Source organism: Lissotriton vulgaris, chromosome 2_2, assembly GCF_964263255.1.
Source record: "Lissotriton vulgaris chromosome 2_2, aLisVul1.2, whole genome shotgun sequence".
Classification (NCBI taxonomy): domain Eukaryota; kingdom Metazoa; phylum Chordata; class Amphibia; order Caudata; family Salamandridae; genus Lissotriton; species Lissotriton vulgaris.
This window is the reverse complement of record NC_141688.1, coordinates 141,110,273-141,130,344: the sequence shown is the minus strand read 5'-3', so window position 1 is coordinate 141,130,344 and position 20,072 is coordinate 141,110,273.

Below are 20,072 nucleotides of genomic sequence, written 5' to 3'. Positions count from 1 at the left end.
TAAAAGTAAATAACTACTGTTTGCTAGTAATGTGAATGTGGGCGTGATAGCAGGCATTGGCGTACCTTTTAAAACACAGGCTAAATTAGGCTCATTCTGGTTACACGAGCCATGCAATTGGATATTCCTACACACTAACGAGTGGTACGGTGTTGTTGTCCAATCTTCACCATTCAAATAAACCTCTTTTCACTCCCTCAGGCACCTATAGGTAAATGGAAGAGACCAAGCTTCATGGAGATAAGCGGTACACAGAGGTTCTACCTGCCAATTGCATAATACTTCATGCAAGCTTCTAACTTGAACAGAGGGAAAGGTAATGGGCCCGATTCACAGAACTAACTTAAGACAAAATCCTAAACTTACTACTTTTGGTATTCACAGAAGTTAGGATTTTGTCTTAAGTTTGTCTTAAGACAGACTTAAGACAGATTTAAGTTAGGATTTTGTCTTAAGTCTGTCTTAAGACAAACTTAAGACAAACTTTAGACAAAATCCTAACTTCTGTAAACACCAAAAGTAGTAAGTTTAGGATTTTGTCTTAAGTTAGTTCCGTGAATCGGGCCCAATGTTATTAGCCCATGTACGAGCCGCACAGCAGAATTTGCCTCAGCCACAGAAAAAGGCAAAGGTTCTAACTTTTTAATATGTAACATAGAAAAATTTGCATCTTTCATAGACATAAACTGCTGTTTGTCAGTCAAATGAAAAGGGTCAAATAATGAGGACGTGTTCATGTAGTCCACAAGGCACTTTCCCAGCCTTTACCGTTTGTAAAGTCCATGCAAACTGCATAATGGAACGCAATTGATTCTGCCCATGGTACAAAACAGAGACATCTTCTTGCACAATATCAGCAACAGACGAAACAATGTAATCTAACGTGTAACTGTGGGAAGAAAGCATGTTAATGCTGTTATCTGCAACTGCTAGCACTTTCTCTAAATTAGCTTGATCTATAGCTCGTAAGCGGGAAACAGCTTCAATTTGCGACAGTTTCCAAACTTCATTGTAAATAGCATATATCCACCTTTTGGATCTACCGGAAGCAGGGCCCTTGACAAAGTCATTCAGATCAACATTGTCAGTCAATTTAGACAAATGAAGCTTTACTGACAGTAAAGTGAAGTGTTTGAGCCAATTATGACACACCTTGCCTACAGAATAGGTAGTCACAGAATGGTCACTCTCAAAACGGGGATCCACCCTAACCTGTGTGTAGCCAGGGGCTAAACCCAGAAAATGATGTTGGCAAGAATCTGCACTTCTGTGCTACAACAGCCAACCCTCAGGATCCAAACTGGATATGTTAAAAGAAGAATTCAGCAACAGGGTCTGTAACTCTCTAATAGAAATACTGGTATTATTAACCCAACCCGGGTACTCTTCCAATTCTGGAAAAGAAGGAGCATTTAATTTTTTAGTTGTAGCCAATCCACAGCCGGTTGTTTGTGAAATAGTCTAATTCAAAAACAACACATGGTTTGGGATGAGACATGCACGATGCAAAGCCTCCGTGCCTTGCACTTCCCAATTTTTAGAACGCCAAACAGATTTAAGATCAATAGTATCCTTCCACAGTTCATAGCCCCCAATAGCCAATTGGTCAAGAAAGGACTTAGAATATAATAATTTAGTGTTGGTCAGTCTAACTTTGGATGAGAACTTTTCGGTCATCTTAAAATAAAATGCATTAGGATTTGACTGATTGAAATCAGTAAAATAAGTGAATCGCTTTAAAAGAGAATTTGAGCTGCCTTCCATAGGAGCTGGGCAATGTTCCCATTGTGTATAATTACCCATATTCCTCCTTGTGTTTGCCTTATGCAGGTAGTGATTGCCATAGTGTTGATAACAGAACAGATCACCATAATTAGCAGAACCTAAGTACAAATCCTCAGCATCAAAGGCAGCATAATATTTCAAATCTGAAAACAAAGCCTCTACGGCTTGAACATCCCAATCATCAGAGTGTTTTATCACATCCCCCAAAGAAACTCTTAGGACATTTGGTACATTTATAGCCTCTGTGGGACCATGCCTATGAAACTTAACGGCATCCCAGACAATCCCATCTAAGACGGGCCAAGCAGTAATGTTAACAAAAGTCAGATCCCTCTTCAATCTGTGTAATGAGGAATTGGGTGCCAATGTTCCATTAATATGTCGAATAGCAGTCCTCTCTTCAACGTAGTGTCCATTCACAAGACGAAAAAAATACACCACAAATCCAATTGACATGAACAAAAAAATTGAAAAAGTAACTAATCAAATGTAAGCCCAAGGAGGAATAAAAAAAACATTTTAAACCATGTTGCCAAAATAGAAAGTTTTGAAGGGGACTTCGAGGTGATAGAGTTAGTGTCAAATGAAAATCTGGACTGAGGAGCCTAACAGGTTTGCAAATCGGGCATCGATAAGTCTGTGGTGTAAGTATACTCAGTCTCATCAAGTTGAGCATTTTATTTATTTATTTGGCACATTTGTAGAGCGCTCTGTTACCCGGAGGTGTCCTGGTGCTGGTATGATAGAGCTAGCGTGAGTGAGCAGGCTTACTGAGTGAAGAGCCAAGTCTTGAGTCCTCTTCTAAAGGCCATCAGACCCTGAGATTGTCTGAGCACAAGTGGGAGTTTGTTCCAGGCCTCTGCCGCCCTAAGGGAGAAGCTCCTACCTCCCCAGCGAACTCTTTTAATTCTGGGGACCGTGACCAGAGCCAATTCTCCTGACCTCAGGGTTCGTGCTGGTTTATGCCAGCGAAAAAGCAATTTCATGTGTCTAGGGCCCATATCATGAAGGGCTTTGAAGACCATGCATAGTGCCTTGAATGCAATTCTCTTACGAATTGGCAGCCAGTGTAGTGCCACCAAGTCCTGAGTTACCGAAGCAAATTTGGGAGTATCGGTGATCAGGCGGGCGGCTGCATTTTGCAATAGTTGGAGTTTATTGAGTACACTCTGCTGGGCGTTTAACATCAGGCTGTTACAGTAGTCCAGGTGTGAGAGCACTAGACCTGTAAAAATCGTTTTCCTGTGTTTCTTCTCCAGATACGGGAGAATTTTCCTGATGGTTTTGAGGGTATAATGGAGAGAGGAAGAGAGTGCATTAATCTGGGGTTTAAAGGATAGGGAACTGTCCACCAGTATGCCCAGTTTTTTACTTTGTCAACCGGCACGGGGAGTGGTCCCATTTCGTCTGGCCACCATCTCGGGGACCAGAAGTTCTCCCTAGCTCCAAAGAGCAGGACCTCCGTCTTCGAGGAGTTCAGTTTAAGGCAGCTTTGTGCCATCCAGCACCCCACTTCGTGCATACAGTTTTTGAATCTGTCTGCTGTAATATCAGTATTGCCGGGTAGGAGGGACACCACAATCTGTGTGTCGTCGGCGTAAGCCGTGAGTTGAAAACCGAACGATCGAATCACCGGGGCGAGGGTCGACACATAAACATTAAAAAGGGTGGGGCTAAGCGAAGATCCCTGGGGGACTCCACAGGGTAGTACAAATGAATGCGATTCATGGCCTCCTAGCGCCACTGTCTGGGTTCTATCGGACAGGAAAGCCTGTAGGATTTTTAGTGCTTTTCCCTGGATTCCACAGGCCCTCAACCGGTCCACCAGCAAGTTGGGGTGGACCGTGTCGAAGGCCGCGGAAAGATCCAACAGAATCAGGGCCGCTCTGCCTCCTGCATCCATCACCTGCCTAATGTCTTCCTTTGAAAACCGTGTTGGGAAGAGTCAAGATGATCCCCTGTTTTTAGAAAGGCGCTTAGTTGTGCATTCAGGCTACCTTCTATTATTTTGGCAGGGAGGGGGAGTCGGGCAATCGGGCGATAGTTGTTCATCTCAGTGATGTCTAAGTTAGTTTTTTTTAGCAGGGGTAGGATGGAGGCTCGCTTCCATCTGGAGGGATATTCCCCTTTCTCCAGCATCTGATTAAAAAGGGGGGTGAGTCCCCTGGCAATGGCCTCTGGTGCTAGTTTGGCTACTGCAGTGGGACAGGGATCATGAGGGGAGCCTGATTTTAATTTTTAGTATGCGTCTCATCACTTCCTTTTCCCTGATGGGCTGGAAGTGTTGAAGTGTTACCACAGTTCTGAGGGGATCCGGGTCCTCGCTCGAGAAAGAAGTCTTCACCTGACTGTCTAGGGAAAAAAAGATGTTCTCAACCTTTTCACGAAAAAAGGTGGCCAAACTTTCACAGAGTGAAAGACTAGAGGGAATTTCTGTGGTTTTTGGGTTTGCTAGGGAAGAGACCGTTTGGAATAGTTCTTTGGGGGTATTGCTGGCATTTTCTATCTGTTTAGTGAGAAAGGCCTTTTTTGCTTCTAGGATTCTTTCTTTATAACGTCTTTGCTCAGAATTGAGAGTTTGTTTATCCGACTCGCTATAATTCATTCGCCAGATCTTTTCGAGCTTTTTACATCGTATTTTGTGTTCCCTGATTTGTTCTGTAAACCACGGAGCAGCGGGATTAGCCCAGGTGGAGTGGGTGGTTTTGGGGGGAGCCAAGAGTAGGCAAGCCTGGTCCAACCAGGCCGTATAGGTCCTAGCTGCTTCCTCCACGTTGTTAGGAAGAGGGGTCAGGGAGTTTTTTAATATGTCATCCAGATTATCCCCTTTAATGTTCTTCCATTTTCTACCTTGTCTCAGGACGTTTCTAGTGCTAGGTGGTTTTTCAGGAGTGGTGAGGGGGATGGCAAAGTGAATTGCTAAGTGATCTGACCAGGAGACTGGTAAAACCGAAGTAACTTTTAGACTGGGATGATTCGAGAAAATCCCGTCTAGGGTGTGTCCTGCTCTGTGTGTGGGATCAGATACCAGTTGCATCATATCAATCCCCAGCAGTAGGTCGATTAACTCTCGAGTGTCTGTGTCTGCATTGCATTCCAGATGAAAATTAAAGTCACCCAGTAGAGTGAACCTTTGGGTACATGCTGCCGCTTCTAGTAGTTTACTCAATGCTGCTAGAAATCGGGTTTTCTCACCTGGGGGCCTGTATACAAGGCAGCCGGTGAAGGACAGGTGATTTGAGAGAGTGAAATTAAAAAGCAGAGATTCATCAAGGCCAGCGGGACCGGGTTGAAAGGAGCCTCTAATGTTTTTATGGTGGATGATGGCTAGGCCTCCCCCTCTCCTCTTGTCCCTGTTTTGGGTGTGGCAAACAAAATCCTGGGGGGTGGCTATAACTATATCTGGGCCTGATGCTGCATCAGTCCATGATTCAGTATTGTGTTTTTATTGTTGACTGTTCAATTATTTAAAAACATTACAGTAAAAATAAAATAAAATACTAAAAAGAAATAAAATGAAATAAGGCAAATAAAAAAAAACGAAAAAAAACAACTAAAATTGGGTCCTACCCCCCCCCATATTTTTATGCTCCCCTGCCACCTCCCACCCCGCCGAACTGCGTGTCTTTCAAGCCCTATTTCTGACAGTCCGGTCCTGTGGTGCCAGGTCCCTTTTTGCCTTAAGCTCATGGAGCTTGATTTTGCTTCGGCAGAAGATCATCGGGCTGGCTCCTCAGTGACTTTGGATTGTTACTGAAGCACATCGTTTGCCTGTTTCTGCCTCTATGTTGTTCGTACTTATGGTAAAGCACTCGCACCTAGGGCCAGTCTGATGTGATGAATGAATTTTGCTGCTCTGGCGAGGGAGTGGGCTGTTATTTCTGAGAAGCACCAATCTGATGCCTCCCTGCATTTTCTGATGCCAAGGTTTCTGAAGATGGGGCGAAGCATCCTTTGTCGCTCGTTGATTAGTTTGGGGAAGCAACATAGTAAGTGGAGCCATGATTCAGTAATGAATGCTATTTTTATATCCTCATCCTGGATTAGCTCTGCTATTTCCGAGCTGTGTTTAACTAGTGACCTTGTGTTAAGAAGGAGGCAATTCACCAGAGAGTATTTTTTTCTAATGAAAAAAGTGTTTTGGTTTCCTTGGGGTGCAAGAGGTAGCCAGAGAAGATTAGGCAACAGTTGAGAGCAGTTAGCGCAATGGGAAGATGTAAATGGAGCTTTCGTCCCAGGTTCCCATACTTTACAACCCTTGATGGAGGACTTGTCGTTTAAGGCCCAGAGCGTCTCTCTATTGTAAGCCTGTTTGAGTATAGCGCTTAGATTGGGAGAGGCAGGGGGTATGGCCCTGGGCACGGGTCCGGCGCGGACGGGCGCATACGGGCACGCCTTTGGCGAGCCTACGGCGCGCCGCTGGCGCGCCCGCTGCGCTCGTCCGCTGCGCTTCCTAGTGAGGGGAGCCATTTAATGAGGAAAGGGCGGGAGGGGCGGAGCACTGCACTGCTCGGCCGGCTCCCGACCCAAAATGGCGGAACCCACGGGAGCAAGTAGCAACAGTGGCAGTTTCAGGTGGGGTATTCAACAAAGGACTTGAAATTGCAGGCATCTCAAAGGCAACGTCAGGCCTGTTGTTAGGGGCAGGAGCCAAAACAGAATTTCTCAGTATTGATGGACAGGAGACCGCAGGACTCATACTAAGAAGAATCGACCAGTCTGTGTAATTTGACATTGTCAATGGAGATGTACTTTTTTTCCTTTCAACCTGGAAGTTGGGGTAAAATGATTGTTCTTGTGCTCTGCACGCCAAGCACAGGAACTGGAGCTCGATATGAGGGACCAAATTCTTTCTTGTTCTCGATCTTCTCTCGGACCAGTTCTCAAACTGGGGTACACTGCCAACTACTGGAATCTGCAATGCGGCATCAGATGTGCAGGGTAAGTGTTTCTTTGCAAGACTGTCTCTCGTCTCTTGTAGATTCTGTAAAACATCACAATGTTCATATACGTAAAGGGGACAGCAGCCGCCGCCTGGTATAAACCTTCAGGGTCCTTAACGAAAAATGTTTTACCAAAGAGCATCTCGTATGGGGTCTGCCCACCCTAGGGAGATTATTAAGTGCACGCTGTACGCTATTGAGATGGGCCAGCCAGTTCCTGCCGGTACCTCTAACCCTAGCTGTCAATGATTGCTTTAAATCAAGGTTCATTCGCTCCACAACACTATTACCCTCAGGTCGGAATGGAGACGAAAATGTGACTTGGACCCCCAATGAACTCATGGCATCCTTGTACGCCTTAGAGGCGAATGCTGGACCCTGGTCCGAATAGAAGGTGCCACGCGTTAAAATTCCCACAAAGACACGTACATCTCTAATGACAGTTTGTGAATCAGCACTCCGGTGGGGCCACACCCATACAAAGCACGTGCAAGAATCAACTGCAACTAAGATGTACTTATACGCAGTATCAGAGGCGAAAGGACCGCAATGATCCAAATAAACACAACCAAGCTGTTTATTGGAAATGTACAACTGTGTTTGGGGCAGACGAGCAGCAGACGAAGGCTTGATCTGTTGACAAATTTCACATTGAAGGACATAATCACGCATCTGTTTGTACAGTCCACGCCACCAAAAGTGTAGTTGTAGCTGAGATACAGAAGCCGAAACGCCCGCATGTGCGGAGGCAACACCCTCATGGGTAGCTGTAATCAGTGCTGACCTGAGATCCACGTTGGTAATCAGTCTGTCACCAACATGTGGTATTTTCACATAAGGAACTTTATCAGGACTTATGTGATAAGAATACTTAGAAGGAAACCCCTCAGGATATTTACTACCCTTCTCAGTAGCGGCAATTGCTACCAAGATGTCATCATCAATCTTACCTGTGGAACGTGTAACTGCTGCAACCAAATATGTCGAAACTGCTGTCTTCGCGGACTCATCAGCCAAACTATTGCCAACAGTGTGAGCTCCCACACACTGATGACCAAGAGTATGAATTACATACACGAGTGGCAGGTTCTCTTTAAGTTCAGCCACTCGAACCCAGATAATTTTGTGTTTTATTGTGCTACCTTTGGAGTCACAATAGTCGTTTTGAGTCCAAAAGAACAGATAGTCATTGTAAGACTGGACACAGTAGTAGGAGTCACTCACAATAAGAGTAGTCACACCAGGGTCTGCGTACTCCAATTCAATCATCAGAGCACGGACCTACGCTAACTGGGCGGTACAGTCTCCTAATGTCTGTGTATGCACGACATCGAACTTGAATTCTCCATCCACCATGGTACCAACCACAATAGCGCAAGCAGAGACGTATGCATGCTTAGACCCGTGCGCAACTTGCGCAGAACCATCAGTGTAAATGATACAATGGAAATCTTCCAAAGGGTGCATAGTCAAAGGGGCAGGATGAACAAATTCATACTGCAAATACTCCTGTGACCGTAAGGAGGCATCGAAAATAAACGTGACATCCGGAGATGTCAAGGATGTTGCCTATTGTATCCTCCATGGGTGCAAAGCTTTAGAATTTGGTGCACTGGCTTTCACCACTGCCTCCAAGGCAGGACAGGGGGTAACAACCAACATGCGTTTTCCCTGCGACAGTCCACGTTCCTTTAGAATAGCCATTTGCACTGCTGTCAAAACTTTTTCCACAGTGGAAAATCGCATTTCAGCCGAAGTGTACAAGTGTGACTTGTAAGCGATAGGTACTGTGTCACCTTCGTTAAAAGTAAGGTACGTGAAACCCACCGCCCTAGGGACAATTCTTATCACCATATTGGTGTGGTTGTCACGAGTCAGCAAGAATTTAGATTCAAGCAAATCAGCCTGCAAAGATTGCAAAATGGCTGAATGTTCAGTCAGCCAGCACGATTTGGTAAAAGTAGGTTGTATCAAAGCATATAAAGGCTTGATACGCTGGGTGTATTCTGGAATATAAGTACGCCTGAAATTCAAAATTCCCAGCAAGGATTGCAATTTTTTCAGTGTTGTAGGAGCACACAATACGTGCACATTTCTCCAAGAAGTGAGGGGCCAAACCTCGACCTTCATTGTTGAGCTCATAGCCCAAGAACAACACTGTGTACTCAGCAATATGAGACTTTGCAAAGTTAAATGTATAACCGAAGTCCGCAAAATTGCAAATTATGCAATCAACGTGACACAGATGCACCCATATCTCGTCGTCTTTGAGATAAATGTCATCCACATACGAACACGCATCTGGGTCGATTCTCTCCAAAAGACAAAACACTACAGGCAGCAAACACACCTTGACTATTCTTATAGCCTATATATCGTCTGTATTTTTTCTGTGTGCCACCACTGGTAAAAGCAGTCCATTGACTACTTAAATCCGAAAGATTGTGGGCAAAAAAAACATTGGATATGTCAAGCGTGGTCTTAAACCGTTTACGCACAAGACCATCCACAAGGGCAGAACCGTGAGTATTCTGTACTGCACAGGTACGGCAATGCAAGTTAAGATGCCGGTTTTTCCAATACCAAATGGTCTAAACCATCAGGCTTGGTCACAGTAAAAAGAGGGTTATTCATCGGAGACACACAAGTTTCAATTACACCTTGGTATTTCAATTGTTCAAGGATTTCTGCCACTGAAGCTTTCGCTTCAGGCCGTATGGGATATTGAGGTTGAGGCTGTGGCATAGACCACAAGGAAATGTCATGTTGGGGGGAGAATTTATCCGAACCACAGTGAGTGCAGTACAATGCAGGCGCAAAGGCCTCAGAGTACTCTTCTGTAAAATTCAGCAAATGCTCCTTCGACACTGTGTGCGCAAAACTAGGGAGGATCACCTCATCTCCTCTCGGAGCTGCGAGAACCAAAGGCGGGGGCCAGGCAGCCTCCGCTAACAAAATATTGTATGTAGTTGTAAGATTTTCACCAAAGTTCCCATTTTATGGTACGTTGTATGTCACCTTCAATTAAAAGGCCAATTTCCAATAACCTATCAGGGGGAGTTACTCTAGTATCAGCTGTCTCAACAACAACAAATTTGTCAGTCGTTGTCACCTTCAGTAGTGGATGCAGAGCCTCTCGCACTATGGTAATCTCTGCCGCGCTGTCCAACAGCGTCAACGCCCAGGTCTGATTATGAAGCTGCATTCTCACTATCTGTGGCATATCTCGCTGTTAAAGCAGCAACTTTCTTTTTCTGAAATTGTGGTCTTTTCTGTGAAGAATTGATTTTCTTGCCTTTTCTGTCTCTCGGGCAGGGCTGGTCGCAACTCTGCTGGCCACCCCTTCCTCTGCCGCCGCCTCTACCACCGGACGATGAGTCTGATGTGACCTGTAAAGAACGAGGAGAACTTTGATCAGGAACCTGAAATCGATCAGGTGACTTAATCATAGCGCTCTCGCACAAGTCATAAGAGCGCTTAGTAGACACAGGCACTAGTGACGCAGGACGGGACTCCTGTTTCTGTTGTTGTTGTTTTCCCTGTTTTTTATTATTGTTCCAATTTTGTTTTGGGGCTTTGGGTTGATCGTCTGTGTCAGACTTCGACCCCTGAGTCTGTTTTTTTATCTTTAGCAGAAAAGGGTTTGACACCTAAACTATTACGGCCTATGGTCCTATAAGCCGCAGTAATAATTCTCGGTAACTGATGGGGTTTATCGTCATCGGGGACCTCGTGCAAGGCATTAGACACTTTGAAGTTCACTGCATCTCCCTTAATATTAGAAAAGACGAGATCGCAAACTGCATCAAAGAAGCTAATGAGTCTCATCCAAATTCAACCGCAGCCTCAGGTCCGTGTTCATCCTGAACGTGCTTGATGACCGTCGGCAGGACAGCCATTGACGAAGTGCTAAAGAACCATGTGTACACCGATGCAAAAATTCTACCCCATGACTCGCAGTCACCTGCTTCAGGCACAAAGTCCTCGGGCAAACTAATTTTAAGAATTCTGCGTTTTTCTACAGGACTCGAATTAGGAAAAACTGCTTCCAGCTGGTCAAATTTCTCGGCAAGCCAGAAAGGCATATCATCCTTATCCTGGGGACGCTTGCCCATAACCGCATTAACCATGACAGGACTAAGCTTCATCCCGCTCAATCCAGCTGGGAGCACCGCAATACCATGGGCCCGCCCTGGAAATTGCAGGTAATATATTGAACCAAGGCCCTAATAACTCCAATTGCGGAGTTGTATTGGGGCCTCAACTCAGCAACGGGGACTGTCCCTGCACGAGGATGCGGGGTAAATCCAGCCAAAATAGGGTAAGAAGAGCCTGGAATGGACAAAGGACCTAATCTCATCGCCATTCAACTGTGGGCAAGGGCGCCATTAGACCAAACACGGTGCTGCCATGGCGAAATTGGAAATTCCTGTGTCCTATATGGAACATATTCCACGGGCACGACTGTGTGATTGTAAATGTTAAACACCTGAGTAGCCGCATTTAGTAGTGGATGCAGAGCCTCTCGCTCTATGGTAATCTCTGCCGCGCTGTCCAACAGCGTCAACGCCCAGGTCTGATTATGAAGCTGCATTCTCACTATCTGTGGCATATCTCGCTGTTAAAGCAGCAACTTTCTTTTTCTGAAATTGTGGTCTTTTCTGTGAAGAATTGATTTTCTTGCCTTTTCCGTCTCTCGGGCAGGGCTGGTCGCAACTCTGCTGGCCACCCCTTCCTCTGCCGCCGCCTCTACCACCGGACGATGAGTCTGATGTGACCTGTAAAGAACGAGGAGAACTTTGATCAGGAACCTGAAATCGATCAGGTGACTTAATAATAGCGCTCTCGCACAAGTCATAAGAGCGCTCAGTAGACACAGGCACTAGTGACGCAGGACGGGACTCCTGTTTCTGTTGTTGTTGTTTTCCCTGTTTTTTATTATTGTTCCAATTTTGTTTTGGAGCTTTGGGTTGATCGTCTGTGTCAGACTTCGACCCCTGAGTCTGTTTTTTTATCTTTAGCAGAAAAGGGTTTGACACCTAAACTATTACGGCCTATGGTCCTATAAGCTGCAGTAATAATTCTCGGTAACTGATGGGGTTTATCGGCATCGGGGACCTCGTGCAAGGCATTAGACACTTTGAAGTTCACTGCATCTCCCTTAATATTAGAAAAGACGAGATCGCAAACTGCATCAAAGAAGCTAATGAGTCTCATCCAAATTCAACCGCAGCCTCAGGTCCGTGTTCATCCTGAACGTGCTTGATGACCGTCGGCTGGACAGCCATTGACGAAGTGCTAAAGAACCATGTGTACACCGACGCAAAAATTCTACCCCATGACTCGCAGTCACCTGCTTCAGGCACAAAGTCCTCAGGCAAACTAATTTTAAGAATTCTGCGTTTTTCTACAGGACTCGAATTAGGAAAAACTGCTTCCAGCTGGTCAAATTTCTCGGCAAGCCAGAAAGGCATATCATCCTTATCCTGGGGACGCTTGCCCATAACCGCATTAACCATGACAGGACTAAGCTTCATCCCGCTCAATCCAGCTGGGAGCACCGCAATACCATGGGCCCGCCCTGGAAATTGCAGGTAATATATTGAACCAAGGCCCTAATAACTCCAATTGCGGAGTTGTATTGGGGCCTCAACTCAGCAACGGGGACTGTCCCTGCACGAGGATGCGGGGTAAATCCAGCCAAAATAGGGTAAGAAGAGCCTGGAATGGCCAAAGGACCTAATCTCATCGCCATTCAACTGTGGGCAAGGGCGCCATTAGACCAAACACGGTGCTGCCATGGCGAAATTGGAAATTCCTGTGTCCTATATGGAACATATTCCACGGGCACGACTGTGTGATTGTAAATGTTAAACACCTGAGTAGCCGCATCCACTGCTGGAAATGTCACCCATGAGTAGAAGACCTCAAACGGGTAATCAGCCTTCAGCACTCACCACTAGAATAACTGCCATGCCCTTCAAGCCAACGTTATAAGCTTGCAAATAATTGCGGACCGCAATGCGACTATGCTGCGGTATGTCAACGTCAGCCATAATGACACAGCGAAGAAAGATACAATGCAAAACAATGTAGCACAACTAGGTAGTAATTCAAAAGGAAACCGTTTTGAAAGATTCAAGCTTGAAAAGACCTATGTAACTATAAGTAGATTTATCTGTCACCACCGTTAACCGGAAACAATAGTGAGGGGGTAAGGACTGATGTAAGCACTACTCAAGCGTCATGAAATAAGGCCACCAACGTATGGGCGCCATGTTGCAGGGATTCTGCTTAGTCACAGAACTGTGCCCAGAGACTCAGGATATTAGGGTGTGCTAAACCTCACCTTAGTACCCAAAATACCCTACCAGAGTAGCATCAGTGCCACATTAGCTCTTCGTACTATAGCAAAGTCACCAATGATTAGACAATCCAGAACATGCGACTTAGGATACCTCAGGTAAGGTGGGAAACATAAGCACTCTTTCGTTATTCTCTCATACCAGTCCAGAACAGAAGTAAAGGGAGACACAAGCAAGTTTAAAATGTTTATTTTAACACTGTGATCTCAAATGCAGCATTTTAGCTAATACAAGCAGACATATGATAAGAAATAAGATTGTCAGCATAGTTACTACTCCATAAAATACAAAGGGAGAATGCATGTTATGATGCTAAATGAAAACAGGTTAAATATGTACCTATATTTTACCCTCCCTTGATAGTACGTTATTTTATAACTACAGAAGGTTTCTTAAGCTTGCATAGGCGACCCCATACCTCAGAGTTTAGCAGGAGTGAATCACATCGAATTCTGCACAAGCTCTCAGCATACGAAAGTTCTCCAAGTGTGTTCAATCATGCCTACACAGTGTATTATTAAAGGCGCCAGTATCTGAACTGTCCGCAGCTGCTTATTTGTTATGTGTAGAACGTGAGCTGATCAGTTCGAACAAAAGCAAGAGTGGTGATAACCTTGAAGGCCTCGGCACTCACTGTTCACTGTTCTTACGAGGCAAGTCTAGCAATGTGGAAAAACAAGTTGTTCTCATGTGAAGCAAAACTCTCAACCCAACGTGAAACAACAACTAATGTGTGTGTTGTGTGCAACAGAAATCAAAAAGGTAAAATGGCGTTTACACTTCTAATAAGCTCATGCTAACTTAACAGTGTATAAATGCAAGGCTCAGCCCCACTACAGGGGATATCAAGACCCTGAATGCGTAGGGACTAATAATGGAAGGGTTGAGTTGGGAAACCACCCCTATTTAACTCAGCAGACCCCGAATACTCAATGTTGCCAAAATAGAAGATGAACCAACAAACTTCAACACAATCAAAGCTAAGAGAAAACAGGGCCCCTGTGGTAAGAGCTGCCATCCCTATAAATTTACCACCAGATTGCTGCCCGCATGTCGCAGTTATGGTAAATGTCCCCCTGTTACAGTCAGGCCAAAGGGACCTGCATGATACACTAACAAATTAGGTTAATGAAAAACTGTGGGTACCCAGTGTCCGGAGCAAATCAGATACTCATAACAAGGAGAGTAAACTGGATTGGCCCCTTAGCTAAGAGTGTTAAAGGGGACTGCATAATTATTAACTTTGGAAACCCAAGTTGGGCTACAAACCTCTTGAACAGAGCAGTATTACCACCCCACTTCGAACAAAATGTGTCACTACAACCCCTAGGTTTTTTTCTATTGATATCTAAGACCTACACATAATAAGAAAATTGAAAAAAGTCACCACAGTTTGATACCTGCTATGCAAACCTATTTCCAATATGTGTTACCTGTGTCAAATAGGTATCAAGCCCTGAGTAATTCACAAGAAAATGATTGACACAAGGCTGCCCTTTTACCTTATGTGGAGTATGTCCCTACTGGCGACGGGCTAAGCGAACATGAACCCGGGGTATCTACAGCCAATGGTTTATTAGTAACTACTTCACATGTCCCTCTAAACATCAAAGACTCACATGTAGGGACTAGACACCTAAGTATGGATGAAGAAAGGAGATATGAATGTTGTAGGGATAATTTGGGGAATGCACCAGAAAATGGCTATACAATTGTCACATGGAATATAGCCAGTCCTTTAAGTAAAAAGGATTTTTTAGGATGGACAGATTTCATTATTGATCACAATACAATCTGTATACAAGAAACTTGATGTATTGATAATGCCTACATAGAAGGGTTCATTTCTTACAGTTTACTGGCAATATCGTCACCTGCAGGTAGAGCGAAAGTGGGGCGTTTGATCCTTATGTCAAACAAACCACGAGTTGTTGCCAAACGGGTGATCACAATCAGAGAACACTCACATATTATATGGTTGTATTGTAAGGAAGCAGGGATGTGATTTTGGTCAATCACTATAATAATGTGTTTGATTCTACTTGTAGGCTGAGAATTAGTACCACTAGCTATACCACAACTCTTCTTTATAGGATAAAAGTGAGCCAATCAAGTGTATGGTATTGAACACCCATCAGTCACCACTCAGAACCGCCCTTCATCATTTGGGGTTCTGGGGACCCGCACACCAAACTGCCTGATCTCAACCAGGAAAGGGCCTAATAGATGATAAACGGTCCCTCCTGTGGGCAGCGTGGGGTCACCTCTTGTCAGAAATAGTTGGTTATATATATATATGTGTGGCGTGGCTGATGGGATAACAGAAAAATGTGCAGTGCAGAGAAAATTTGATACCAAAAAATGAGAGTAAAGTAGGTAAGATTGGTTTAGGAAGCAAAAAACGAATTTAATTGGATATAGCTTCCAATGCCAACATTAAAAATAGCCAAGACAGAGAAAATTTATAAACTGTCTAGTAGTGGAACGTGGTCAACGTGTTTCAGCAAATTGCGGCCATGTGGCCTTGCTTTCTTCAGGACCTTGTCAAAACGACTGCTGCTACTGCAAACAGAACCAAAGTGTAAACAAACCTAAAGAAATAGTGTTCTAAAAAAGTGAAACAACTCAGATACTGGTATACAAGTCACCTGGACCTCCTAGGTGTACTCTTCCGTATCTTCTTACAGATTCGGTTGTTCACTAAAAGAGTCAAAAGAATAGCATGAGTACATCACACACAACCTGTCTCTAAACATCCTTGTCCACATTATCATGAGTAACCTTCATCATTAATGAGGCCTGTAAGGAAGATAAGGCCGATTGCACTGTATATACTAGTGTCTCATAATGTTCATAGAACTTGAAGGTTTTCAAATTTCATATAGTACATCTTACCCGATGTGTAAGATGTGAAGACCTCACCCCACCTGGCTGCGGCTCAGGACATAAGTGAAGCACCGCTCTGTTGAGGTGAATAAATGCAAAAATGAATCACCCACCACAAGCGTGTTCTAACACAGCATAGACTCCGCTCATTCTCATAATCTCCGTTTACAGATGGTGGAGATCACTACCTTCTGTTCAGTATGTAAAAAATGCACATTACGAGGTACTGATCCCAAAAGGGTCCTTCTAGTGTATTTCCTAAAATGATACTTCGATGATGGTATAAGCAAGCTTTTCTACAACTGAGGTCAGTTATAAAGATCACATGATCGTCCTCGTTTGTATGAACTAGCCTGAAAGGAAGAGCGGTATTGTTCTACCTTTATCGGTTCTTCGAGGAATACCTTGAGTTAACTAAAATGATTCTTCCAACTCTAATGATCACATAGTGTGCCTGAAAGCACCCGAGCACTTGTACTAATGCGCCATAACACCAATAGGACGAGCAATGTTGTCATAGCTCAACCGATCTTACATAGGCACCATAAGTTCACCAAACCCCTCTCGTGGATCAGTACCTCGTAATGTGCATACATGACATTGTTGTAAACTGTAGAGCAGATATTTCCTACTGCCTCGAAGAGGATGTTAATGCTTCCTTGGTGTTATTTAATTTTGGTAAAATAACCACTATTATCAAAGGGATACTAACTGTTCCATCCAGGAAACAAATAAAGCATTGTAGGCGATGGTTTAATCATATGTGCACCCAGGCCTCTAAACAACTTAAACAAGTGCTTAGGGAGATATTATCATTGGAAGCAGACACGGGTAACAATAAGCTATTTTGGGAAACTGTTAAACTGCCATATCTAAAAAGTGACTAATCCCCGGAATTATTATCCCATGTTAGTTTTGAAGCATGGGTACACATTTTTCTCGAATTTTTAATCCACCCGAATGTGAAGTTTCTAGATACAAATACCAAGCACAAAGCAAGTGGCCTGTTACACCTCTAAATATCACACTTGACGAGGTTAAAGTAGGACTGAACAGAAGTAGGGAAGGGAAAGCCCCGGGTCTAGATGGGGTCCCAATAGATGTTTTTAAAGCGGTTATGGACCTATGGGGGCCAGTTCTTACAAAGAGTTTTAAATCTAGCAGTGACAGAGAGCACACCGCCTACTTGGGGTTAATCATTAATTATTCCCCTTTTTTTAAAAAGGGAATAAATCTGAAGCTAAAAATGACTGCCCCATTCCACTCCTAGACTCATCTGTAAAAATAATGAGCAATGTACTATTGGTAAGATTAGAGGAGTGGGCGGCTGAGAGTGAGATTTTATCAGCAGCTCAATATGGTTTTAGAAAAGTTTTGGGAACACTAGAACAATGTATTAACCTAGAACTTTTAATAGGTAAATACACATGTGCAATGCAGGGAAGTCTATACCTATGCTTTGCAGATCTTAGCAGTGCTTTTGATCTTGTTGACCATGCTGTTCTGTGGCCAGCTTTGCTTAAACTTGGAGCCCCCAAACCCATTATTTGTTTCCTTGCAAGGTTATATGAGAGCCTGTCGTGGAACGTTCAGTATGGCCAACGTGGTGAGTGCACCCCAAACTTTGAGGTAAAATGGGGCATCCACCATGGCTGTGTTTTAGCGCCACTGCTTTTTACTTTATTTATAAATGAGGTTGATAAATCGCTCCAGTCGGTGCAGGCGGCTTCACCCCCAACAGCTGGTAGGCCTATACAGATTCTGCTTTATGCAGACAATGCTCACCTCCTGTCCACAACTCAGGTTGGCCTACAACATTTAATGGACAAGTTTAATAGTTTCATTACTAGTAGAAAATGTTTAATTAATAAAACAAAAACTTTTACAGTGGAATGTGGCACTAAGCATATGAAACATAGAACCTTCTTTATTGATGGTACCAGAGTAGAAACTGTGAATAACTTCTGCTATTTGGGAATAAGTGTCTCTGGAAAGGGAAACTGGACGCATGAAATAACCAACTTCCGCTCAAAGATGTACTCTATACATGGGGTTTTCCGATTTGCCTGTGGAAACCTATTTATGATAATCATACTAAGGAAGCATTACATATATATTACATTTGATTGTAGTTGTCAATAGTGTGCTCTGGCAAAATGGAACTACTGCTGACTGATTTGAACTCAATGTAATGCAAAAAGGTAGTCAACCCCCTATGTTCACACATATATTAAGGTCAGCTTCCATTGTTTTCAAATGGTCAATCCATTTACACTCTCTGAGAAATAGCAGACAGTTCAGAGAGGTTCCCACCTAGTATGTCCAGTTTTACTAATTCCAGCATATAACATACCAGTGTAGATCATCCTCTGTGTTTTGTGCCTCCATGAAATGACTCACCAGTGGTGCTCCTTCTCCTCGGCATCTAATTTGAAACCAATGTTGGCAAATCCTCTGTTTAATTATCTGTTTGGTCTGCCCTACATAGATCAAATCACAGGGACATATTCATACATATAGGACATTTCTACTGTTAAAGTTAGAACATGCTGTTTGGTCAATGTTTCTAGTTCCTAACTCAATGACTTTAGTATTAATAGTAAACTTGCATGTCTGACATCTGCCACACTTAAATCTCCTTCTACTGGTGGGATGCACCAATAGCATGTCATGGTTTCTGATCTGTGTGTTTCCCTGCAGACTTCCTGTATCAGGTCTCCAATACTTCTACTACTTTTGGAAGAGAAGAGGGGGCTCTCATTGCACACCTCATCCAGTATATGGCACTGTTTAGTGAGGGTTTACTGAATTGAATAACTCACTGTCTAATAGGTAAACATTGTGATCATTTTGTCTACCTCATTGCTGCATTCCTTAAGGATGAGCAAAGATTCCCTTGCGCAGTTCCAGGACCCCTTAATGGCTCTGCATATGATCCTTTAGGGATACCCTCTATTAATCATTTTTCCACTTAAAATTTCTGCTTCTAAGGGTGCAGCGTCATCTGATATGAAGAAACTGACCATAAGGTAAGTTGTGTCTAAGTGACATAGGGCAAAAGCTGTTGTAAGCAAACAAGGAGTTTTTGTCGGTTGGTCAGGTACAATGAGCCTTCGTTATATATTGAATTAAGAGATGCAGGAAACCTATCTCTATTTTGCTATGGTGACATATACATTTCAGGTCAGAGCTCTGTGTATTTTACCATGTTAAATGGTCAGTAAGAACTTGTTATTCACCTTCCCTTAACAAAAGGACATTGTCAATGTGTCTCTACCATTTTATTATATTTGATCTGTATGTATTGAATGGAGACAAAACCATACTATTTTCAAATTCATCTACCACCAAATTTGCAATGTCCAGAGCGAAACATTCTCCGATAGCTATACCCTTCCTTTGTAGGTAATATTCCAACCTATAAAGGAAGTCGTTTTTAGCTAATGCTATTACACATAATTATAACATTAAGTCAAATGGGTAGTTCCATTGCAATGCATGAAAGACTATTACTTCTAAAATGTGCCTTCAAACATTATCGTTTTATCACAGTCAATTATTTATAATATACTTTCACTCCTACTTATTTTCAAGAGTTATTGGTTCACTTTACATCAAAATGAATAAACCAAAGTGACATTCCTCTCATTGTTCATATAGAGGAATGTCAATTTGATGAACAGATAAAAAATGAGTTCTGTGGGACTCAGTTGAAATATATTTGGTATAATCCTGAATATTTCAATCAGATCAACAACAGCGGGTCATGAATGCAGGAAGCTCTCCTGCTTACCATTTCAGGAACAGGAAGCAGGGAGCCAGGCTCCCTCCCCTAAGCCAATCACAATGCTGTAATTGCAGCAGTGTGATTGGTCTGAGCTGTAGAGGTAGCCCTGTAGTGCAGCCTGCATGGAGAAGTGGGAAAGTGCGCATGACTGGTTTGGGTAGCCCGAGGATCAAGGTTTTGATTTTGCACTGCTTGAAAGCAGTGGGGCGATGCTCCTCCACCATAGCGGAGGAGCCGTCCCCGGAAAACACAGCCAAAGTTGTGGTGTTGATTTTAATACAAATGTTAATATTTACAGGGTGTGCC